The sequence below is a fragment of the Camellia sinensis genome, chromosome 11 (genome assembly GCF_055761805.1).
Source record: "Camellia sinensis isolate YWXY chromosome 11, ASM5576180v1, whole genome shotgun sequence".
Taxonomy (NCBI): domain Eukaryota; kingdom Viridiplantae; phylum Streptophyta; class Magnoliopsida; order Ericales; family Theaceae; genus Camellia; species Camellia sinensis.
Genome location: NC_138971.1, coordinates 169,835,930 through 169,844,437, shown reverse-complemented (window position 1 = coordinate 169,844,437; position 8,508 = coordinate 169,835,930). Strand labels below are relative to the sequence as shown.

At 33.9% G+C, this 8,508-nt stretch overlaps 1 pseudogene; it reads right to left on the bottom strand.

Annotated features, from left to right (window-relative positions):
* Positions 1–6,913: 6,913 nt before the first annotated feature.
* LOC114303197 (thaumatin-like protein pseudogene) lies at positions 6,914–7,615 on the bottom strand (annotated as a pseudogene).
* Between the last annotated feature and the right edge of the window lie 893 nt (positions 7,616–8,508).

The following is an 8,508-nucleotide window of genomic DNA, read 5'->3' as shown; positions in this document are numbered from 1 at the left end:
AGGTGCGCCCTTTACTATTCAAATTTGAATAGTAGTTTTGACCGTAGGCACTTTGAAAACAAAATTGAAAGATTCTGTTGATCAAACAAAGGGACAATAGGTTTATTTATTATTTAACCTATTTCAAATATATATATATATATATATATATATTAAACTATTGAAATAGTTAAATAAATAAATAAATAAATAAAGAGGTACAAACTTTAGGAAACTTATAAGGAACCTAAAATTTGAATTTAGAATTAAATTAAATTCCCACAATTACAAATTTTAAGAAACCACTTAGGAACCCAAAACTTGAATTTAGAATTAAATTAAATTCCCACAATTATTTTTTATTGAAAAAAAAAATTCAAATGAATTTTATCTAAAAAATTAATGTTAAACCCGAAAACGACGTCAACTTCCCATTCACTCATAAATGGTTTTGACGTTCCGTCTTCACCGTGTGACTTGCCACGTGGCAAGGAACACGTCACCTCTTCGGACCCATCCCAAAAGACGTTTGGGGCCCACTCAATTTTGGACTCAAAGTTGGCCCAAAATATGCCTTATATATAAACTAATTTTCCAACAATCCCCCACATGAATGGAATTTGACGGAGAGAAAATGCAACAACATGATCTATTACAGAGAGTACAGAAATTGGAAATATTCTGCAAAGGATAGGTAGCTTTTGGTTTTGAACCTTCCCATGTGAGACACTATCGGATTTACTAGCTAAACAGTGAACATGATGTCTTGAACTGTTCAGCCGTTTGTGTAAACCAAAACAATAGAACTCACACAGTATATCCCCAGACACAGTTTAGTTCTCACTATTGTGTTCATTTTGGCTCTGAACAACCTGGTCTTCATGAGTGCTCTAAAGACTTGTAGCCCTTCACAAATCTTATAGAACCGGCCCAGTTCACACTCACATAGGTGATTCTTATGAAGAGTATCTTGCCATACTCCACTAGGTTTACCTAGATATAAGAATCATTAAAAGTATTACTTATCCTAAATCGCTGCAGACATCACTTATTTCATCATAGAAATGGATAGGAGTTGGACTCCACAGTGATCCTTTTGAGTCAATCACAACTCGGTTGTCCTTTTGAACCTAGATCTTGGGATATCCAGTCAACTAGGTTGGGTTGCTGTTGTGGTAACTCTTATTTCATATGCTTAAGTCCCATTCCCCTCGATGAATTCTCAACTAACTCTCTTGCTAACCCTTTGGTTAGTGGATCCGCTATGTTGTCTTTAGACTTAACATATTCTATGAAAATAATTCTATTAGAGAGTAGTTGTCTTACGGTATTATGTTGACGACGAATGTGTCGAGACTTACCGTTATACATATGACTCTATGCTCTACCTATTGCTGATTGACTATCGCAATGTATGCATATAGCAGGCACCGGTTTTGGCCAAATTGGAATATCTTCAAGGAAGCGGTAAAGCCATTCTGCCTCTTCCCCAGCTTTGTCTAAAGCTATGAATTCAGATTCCATAGTAGACCTAGCAATACAAGTCTGTTTGGAAGATTTCCAAGATACAGCCGCCCCGCCAAGAGTAAAGACATACCCACTGGTGGACTTCGAGTCTCTTGTATCCGATATCCAATTTGCATCACAGTATCCTTCAAGTATTGCTGGATATCTAGTATAATTCAGCCCAATGTTACGAGTAAATCGGAGATATCTTATAACCCTTATAATTGCTTTCCAGTGTTCTACTCCCGGATTACTCGTATATCTACTTAATTTACTTACTGCATAAGTTATATCTGGGCGAGTGCAGTTCATCAAGTACATTAAGCTTCCAATAATTTGGGCATACTCTAATTGAGAAATACTTTCCTGTACATTTTTAGAAAGATACAAATTAACATCTACAGGTGTTCTAGCTAGATGATCATCATCTTTGCTGAATTTGTCAAGTATTTTCTCAATGTAATGAGATTGTGACAAAGCATATCCTTCTGATGTTTTGGTAATTTTCATACCAAGAATTACATCAGCAATGCCCATGTCCTTTATGTCAAAATGTTTATTCAACATTTTCTTGGTAGTTTTAACCATATCATTATTACTACCTATGATGAGCATATCATCTACATAAAGACATACAATGACATAACATTTATCTGTGTTTTTAATATAAACACATTTGTCACACTCATTAATTTTAAATCCATTTGACATCATTGCCTTGTCAAATTTCTCATGCGATTGCTTTGGCGCTTATTTTAAACCATATAATGATTTAATCAATTTACACACTTTCTTTTCTTTTCCTGGAACAGAAAGCCCTTCTGGTTGTTCCATGTAAATTTCTTCATTTAATTCACCATTTAAGAAAGCGGTTTTAACATCCATTTGATGAATTTCTAGATTGTATAGAGATGCAATGGCAATTAGCATTCTAATGGATGTTATTCTAGTAACCGGTGAGTATGTTTCAAAGTAATCTAGACCTTCTTTTTGTCTAAAACCTTTGACTACAAGTCTTGCCTTGTATTTGTCTATTGATCCATCCACTTTCAATTTTCTTTTGAAAATCCACTTGTACCCAAGATGTTTACAACCTGGTGGCAAATCTACCAATTCCCAAGTGTGATTTTGCAAGATGGATTCAACTTCACTGTTGACAGCTTCTTTCCATAAAGGAGCTTCAGGACTGGACATAGCCTCTTTAAAAGTTAAAGGTTCATTTTCTAACAAATATGTTAGAAAATCTGGACCAAAAGATTTTGAGGTTCTAGCACGTTTACTACGCCTAAGTTTCTCTTCCTCATTTTGATCTAACTCTTGTTCTTTATCATGTTCTTACTCCTGACTAGTAATAGCATCAAAAGATCTTTTATTAGTACTAGTCTCTTGTCCAGTCTTCTTTGGAAATACATGTTCAAAGAAAGATGCATTCCGAGATTCAATAATAGTATTTACATGCATTTCAGAATGTTCTAATTTATGAATCAAAAACCGATATGCACTACTATTCTTGGCATAACCAATGAAAATGCAAAAAATGGTCTTAGGACCTATCTTAGTCTTTTTAGGACTAGGAATAGCCACTTTCGCCAAACACCCCCACACTTTTAAGTATTTGTAGGATGGTACTCTATCATGCCACATTTCATAAGGTGTTTGATTTATTTTCTTTCAGGGTACTTTATTTAAAATATAATTAGCAGAAAGTATTGCTTCCCCCCACAAGTTCTGAGGTAATCCAGAACTAATTAACATGACATTCATCATTTCTTTTAAAGTCCTATTTTTCCTTTCAGCAATTCTATTTTGCTGAGGTGAGTAAGGAGCGGTGGTTTGATGAATTATTCCATGTTCTTTACAAAACGCACCAAAAGGTGATTCATATTCACCACCTCTATCACTTCTAAGTTTCTTGATTTTCTTACCAAGTTAATTTTCAACTTCATTCTTATATTGAATGAAAGTTTCCAAAACTTCATCCTTGGTTTGAATTAAATAGACATAACTATATCTAGTATAGTCATCTATAAAAGTGATAAAATACTTTTTCCCACCTCTAGTTTGAATTGATTTAAAATCACAAATGTCACTATGAATTAATTCAAGTGGTTCCGTACTTCTTTCAATTGAATGAAAAGGAGTTTTAGATAATTTTGCCTCAACGCAAATTTCACATTTATGATTTGAATCAATGTTAAATTTAGGTAAACATTTCATATTAATTAATCTACGCAAAGATCCATAATTAACATGTTCTAGTCTACCATGCCATAAATTTGAAGACTCAAGCAAGTAAGAAGAAGATGTAGTATTATTAATAACTGAGGGTACAACGGTCATTACATTTAACTTGAAAAGGCCATCAGGCATGTAACATTTTCCTACATACATCCCATTCTTAGTAAGTACAAATTTATTACTTTCAAAAACTAGTCTAAACCCATTCTTACTCAACAAAGATCCGGAAATTAAATTCTTGCGAATGTCCAGTACATGCAACACATTGTTGAGAGTGAGTTCCTTTCCAGATGTCATCTTGAGTATAATCTTTCCTTGTCCTTCAACTTTGGAAGTTGAGGAGTTGCCCATAAAAAGTTGTTCATCATTGTCCACTGAAGAATAAGATGTGAACATCTTTTTGTCGGCACAAATATAGCGAGTAGCACCGGTGTCCACCCACCATTCTTTAGGATTTCCGACAAGATTTACCTCGGAAACAACTGCAGAAAGATTGATGTCATCGACACCATTGGAAATATTGTCCACTTCAGTCATGTGGGCTTGAGCAGGCTTCTTGCTTGTTCTTCTTTTGTTTTTGCCTTTGCTACAGCAATCTTTGGCCCGATGTCCCTCTTTATCATAGATGTAACATTTGCCATTAAACTTGTACTTTTTATTTTCCCCCTCTTTAGAGCCTTGTGATGAACTTTCTCCAAAAGACTTTCGTATCTTGGTTTTTGAAGCATGTTCCACCACATTTGCCTTAGACTCCATAGGAAGCTTACCAGCCCGCTTTTCAGAATTGCGGTTGTCCTCCTCAATCCTCAAACGCACAATTAACTCGTCCATAGAAATTTCTTTGCACTAGTGTTTGAGGTAGTTCTTGAATTCCTTCCAGCCTTTTAGTAATTTTTCAATTAAGGCTGCAACTTGAAAGGATTCACTAAGAGACATACCTTCTGCGTGAATGTCATGCATGATGAGTTGGAAATCTTGAGCTTGGCTGATCATAGTTTTTGAATCAACCATTACAAAATTCAAGAATCTGCCAACCACAAATTTCTTTGAGCCGGCATCTTCCGTTTTGTACTTTTTCTCCAACGATTCCCAAAGTTCCTTTGCTGTCTTGATTGGACTGTAGACGTTGTATAATGTGTTGTCAAGTCCGTTCAAGACATAATTCCGGCAAAGGAAATCGGCATGTTTCCAAGCATCAACCGCAGCAACCACTTGCCGGTCGGTTTCATCCTCTTTCAGGATAGGAGCATCTTCACGGAGAAAACGAGCCAGGTTCAGAGTTGTAAGATAAAACAACATTTTCTGTTGCCATCTTTTAAAGTCAGTTCCTAAGAACTTCTCTAACTTTTCACCGTGATTTACTGGTACTGTTACAACAGGAGAGGGGGTTGGCGTCATTGCAGCCCCCACAGTAGTACTTGTTTGGGCATTCGTTTCAGTAGCCATCAATTCTAATATATAAAACAAAATTCTAATTAGAATTTATACTACACAGAAAATTAAACCAAATTCACATAATTAAATTCTGTAAAAATAAAAGAAACAAGAATGTAACTTTTATTTTTCAATTAATTTGAAAATAAAATAAAATTTATTTAAACAAATTAATTCCACACAGAAAAGGAACTTCTTAAGATTGTTGGAACAATCTTCTGTGTATATAAAATAACTTGAAATAAAATCAAACAAAATAAATAAATAACATACCGAATTTATTTTGTCGAACCAAATAAAAATTACAAGACCAAGTCGAGTGTGTGACACTCTGTCCTTAAGACAGATTCGCCCCGCTATGGTACTTACGGTTGAGTGGTGTCTATCTCCCAAGATACAATGATCTTCACAAATTGTAGTAGTACTCCAAACAATTTGTCCGGCGAACCAAACCTTGTGTTCTAATACTCTCTTTAATTATATCCAAGATCTAATATGAAGAATAAATAATACGAAGAAAAAAAAAACAGGACAGAAATTAGACAATGTCTAGACTGATTTTCTCGGGGCCTTAATAACTGGAATTATGGCAGTATATATAGGCAACAGCACTGCCGTGAACAGGTCCAAAAACAATTGTGAAAAGGTGCACAAAACCTATGAACAGGTGCACCCTTTACTATTCAAATTTGAATAGTTGTTTTGACCGTAGGCATTTTGAAAACAAAATTGAAAGATTCTGTTGATCAAACAAAGAGACAATAGGTTTATTTATTATTTAACCTATTTCAAATATATATATATATATATATATATATATTAAACTATTGAAATAGTTAAATAAATAAATAAATAAAGAGGTATAAACTTTAGGAAACTTCTAAGGAACCTAAAATTTGAATTTAGAATTAAATTAAATTCCCACAATTACAAATTTTAAGAAATCACTTAGGAATCCAAAACTTGAATTTAGAATTAAATTAAATTTCCACAATAATTTTTTATTGAAAAAAAAAATTCAAATGAATTTTATTTAAAAAATTAATGTTAAATCCGAAAACAACGTCAACTTCCCATTCACTCATAAATGGTTTTGACGTTCCGTCTTCACCGTGTGACTTGTCACGTGACAAGGAACACGTCACCTCTTCGGACCCATCCCAAAAGACGTTTGGGACCCACTCAATTTTAGGCTCAAAATTGACCCAAAATATGCCCCATATATAAACTAATTTTCCAACACTTCGTTGTAAAATTAAGATGATTAAAGTTTTATATTAAATTTACTGAATCATTTAACATGACACTTTGCATGTGACCTATGTACTGATACACCACCTACGAAGAAGTGGATCATTTTTATTTATTATTATATCAACGGAAAAGTGGAATCTATTACACCAATGCGATAATGACAAATTAAATGGTAAGTAAATTGGGTACAAAAATTCAATATTATTATGATAATCATATTATATCATCTTGTTTTATTTATTTTGTGATGTGTCACTTCCTTACTCTATTAATAATAAATATGAATGATACAAGTAAAAGACTCAAAAAAAAAGACATAAAGTACCCGAACAGAAAGTTTTTTCCATATTCATGCCCGTTTAAGTTTATGTTTATTACAACCATGTCCGCATCACTACATGTTCTGAAATTTATTCTTCATTAGCTTTGAATCCTCATTAATGGATCCCAAAGCTCTTCGTACTACTACTTGCATAAGTATTAAGTACTATCAAAATGGAAGTTAAGGGCAAAACACAACCTTATAGTTGGTTCCCCCATTGCAAGTAAATGTGCTTGTCTGATCATCCTTAGGATAACTGTTTGCATCTGGGCATTTATTTTTAAAAAATCTTGAAAAATTTGTGGGTCCACACTTTTTAGAATTGCAACAATACTGATCAGTCTTAAATACGGTACACGGGTTATTACACCCGCCTAGGGCCCGCAACTCATTTGGACACTGTCTGTTTATATCCGCGGTACATTTGATACCTCGGGAACAACCATTGGAAGTAGGGCTAAAATCCATTGGAACATTGAACCCGTCCACCAAGGATATGTCAAAGAAATCCAAGTTGTTGAATTGGTTTAGTGCATATTCAGCTAGTGTGTTAGGGGGTGCACCATAAGCTTGGCACTCGCGGAGCCCGTTACAATCACCGGTCTGGCACCTGCCCCGACCTGCTCCATCAAAGGTGCAACCAGTCCGGGCCCACACCCAGCCTCCCTTTGTGCCTGCTGGAGGGTTAATGACCCACGTTTGTCCGCGGTCAAGTCATCGACCACCACCGGGCACGGCTGCAGCCCAAACAGTAAAAGGGCAATTGTTTATGATGTTTATAGTGGCTGCATGGGTGTAGGTGGAGAGGAGAGCAATGAGAAAGAAAATGGGAAGGGGGAGAAATTTAAAGTTCATGTTTTGGGTATATGAATTGGGAGCAATATAGGGGTGTATTTGAGTTCTATGGGTTGTGGTTTTGTGGCATGGTTATTTATAGGTGTAGGATGGTCGAGTGTTGGTTTTTGTGAGTGCTTTTTTGTAGTTGTCTTTTGTGGAAATTCTGCTTGGGAAATTCTTTGGGTTGGGTACGTTACAATATATGTGGTCTTTCATTTTATTTTATTATGGTATTAGCTATAATTTGTTTATCACTCATTTTGATTTATTATAGGATTAATTATGACACATTATAATGTTGATTATGATTATTATTTTGATTATAATTGAAAGAATCTTTTATTATATCTTATATAGTGTTTGGTTAGACCTTGTTATTTTTTTAGTATAAAGACAAATGGTATTTGGGCTGCACAATAGACAATGTTGAGCTGCTTTTTGGGATTATTTTAGGTCTTATTTTGATAATCTGAACCATATACTTTTTAAAATATATTGAGTATAACATATTTGTAAAAAATTCAAATTGATCGAATATCGATAGTCCTTTCATACTCAGATTTATTTTTTAAATATAAATGTGATTTGATGAAATGATTATCAATATTTAATCAACTTTGTTTTATTAGGAATATATTATATTCAATATATCTTAAAAATAAATAATTTAAATTATTAAAATAAGACTTAAAATAAACTTAAAAGGTTGCACAACCGCGGCAGCTATGCAACCCATTCCCATAGAATGACCCTTGATTTTATTTTTTTTGTAGTTATCTTCTTTCTTTCTTTCATTTATTTATTTTTTCTTTTTATTTTTGTTTACAATTGTAAAAAAAAATGGCTAAGAATTTGCCATATTATAACAAATTTTTACCTACAAGAGTTTTGCATAACTCACGAGTTTTTTTTCTCTTAATTTTAAATTTGTATTTAGA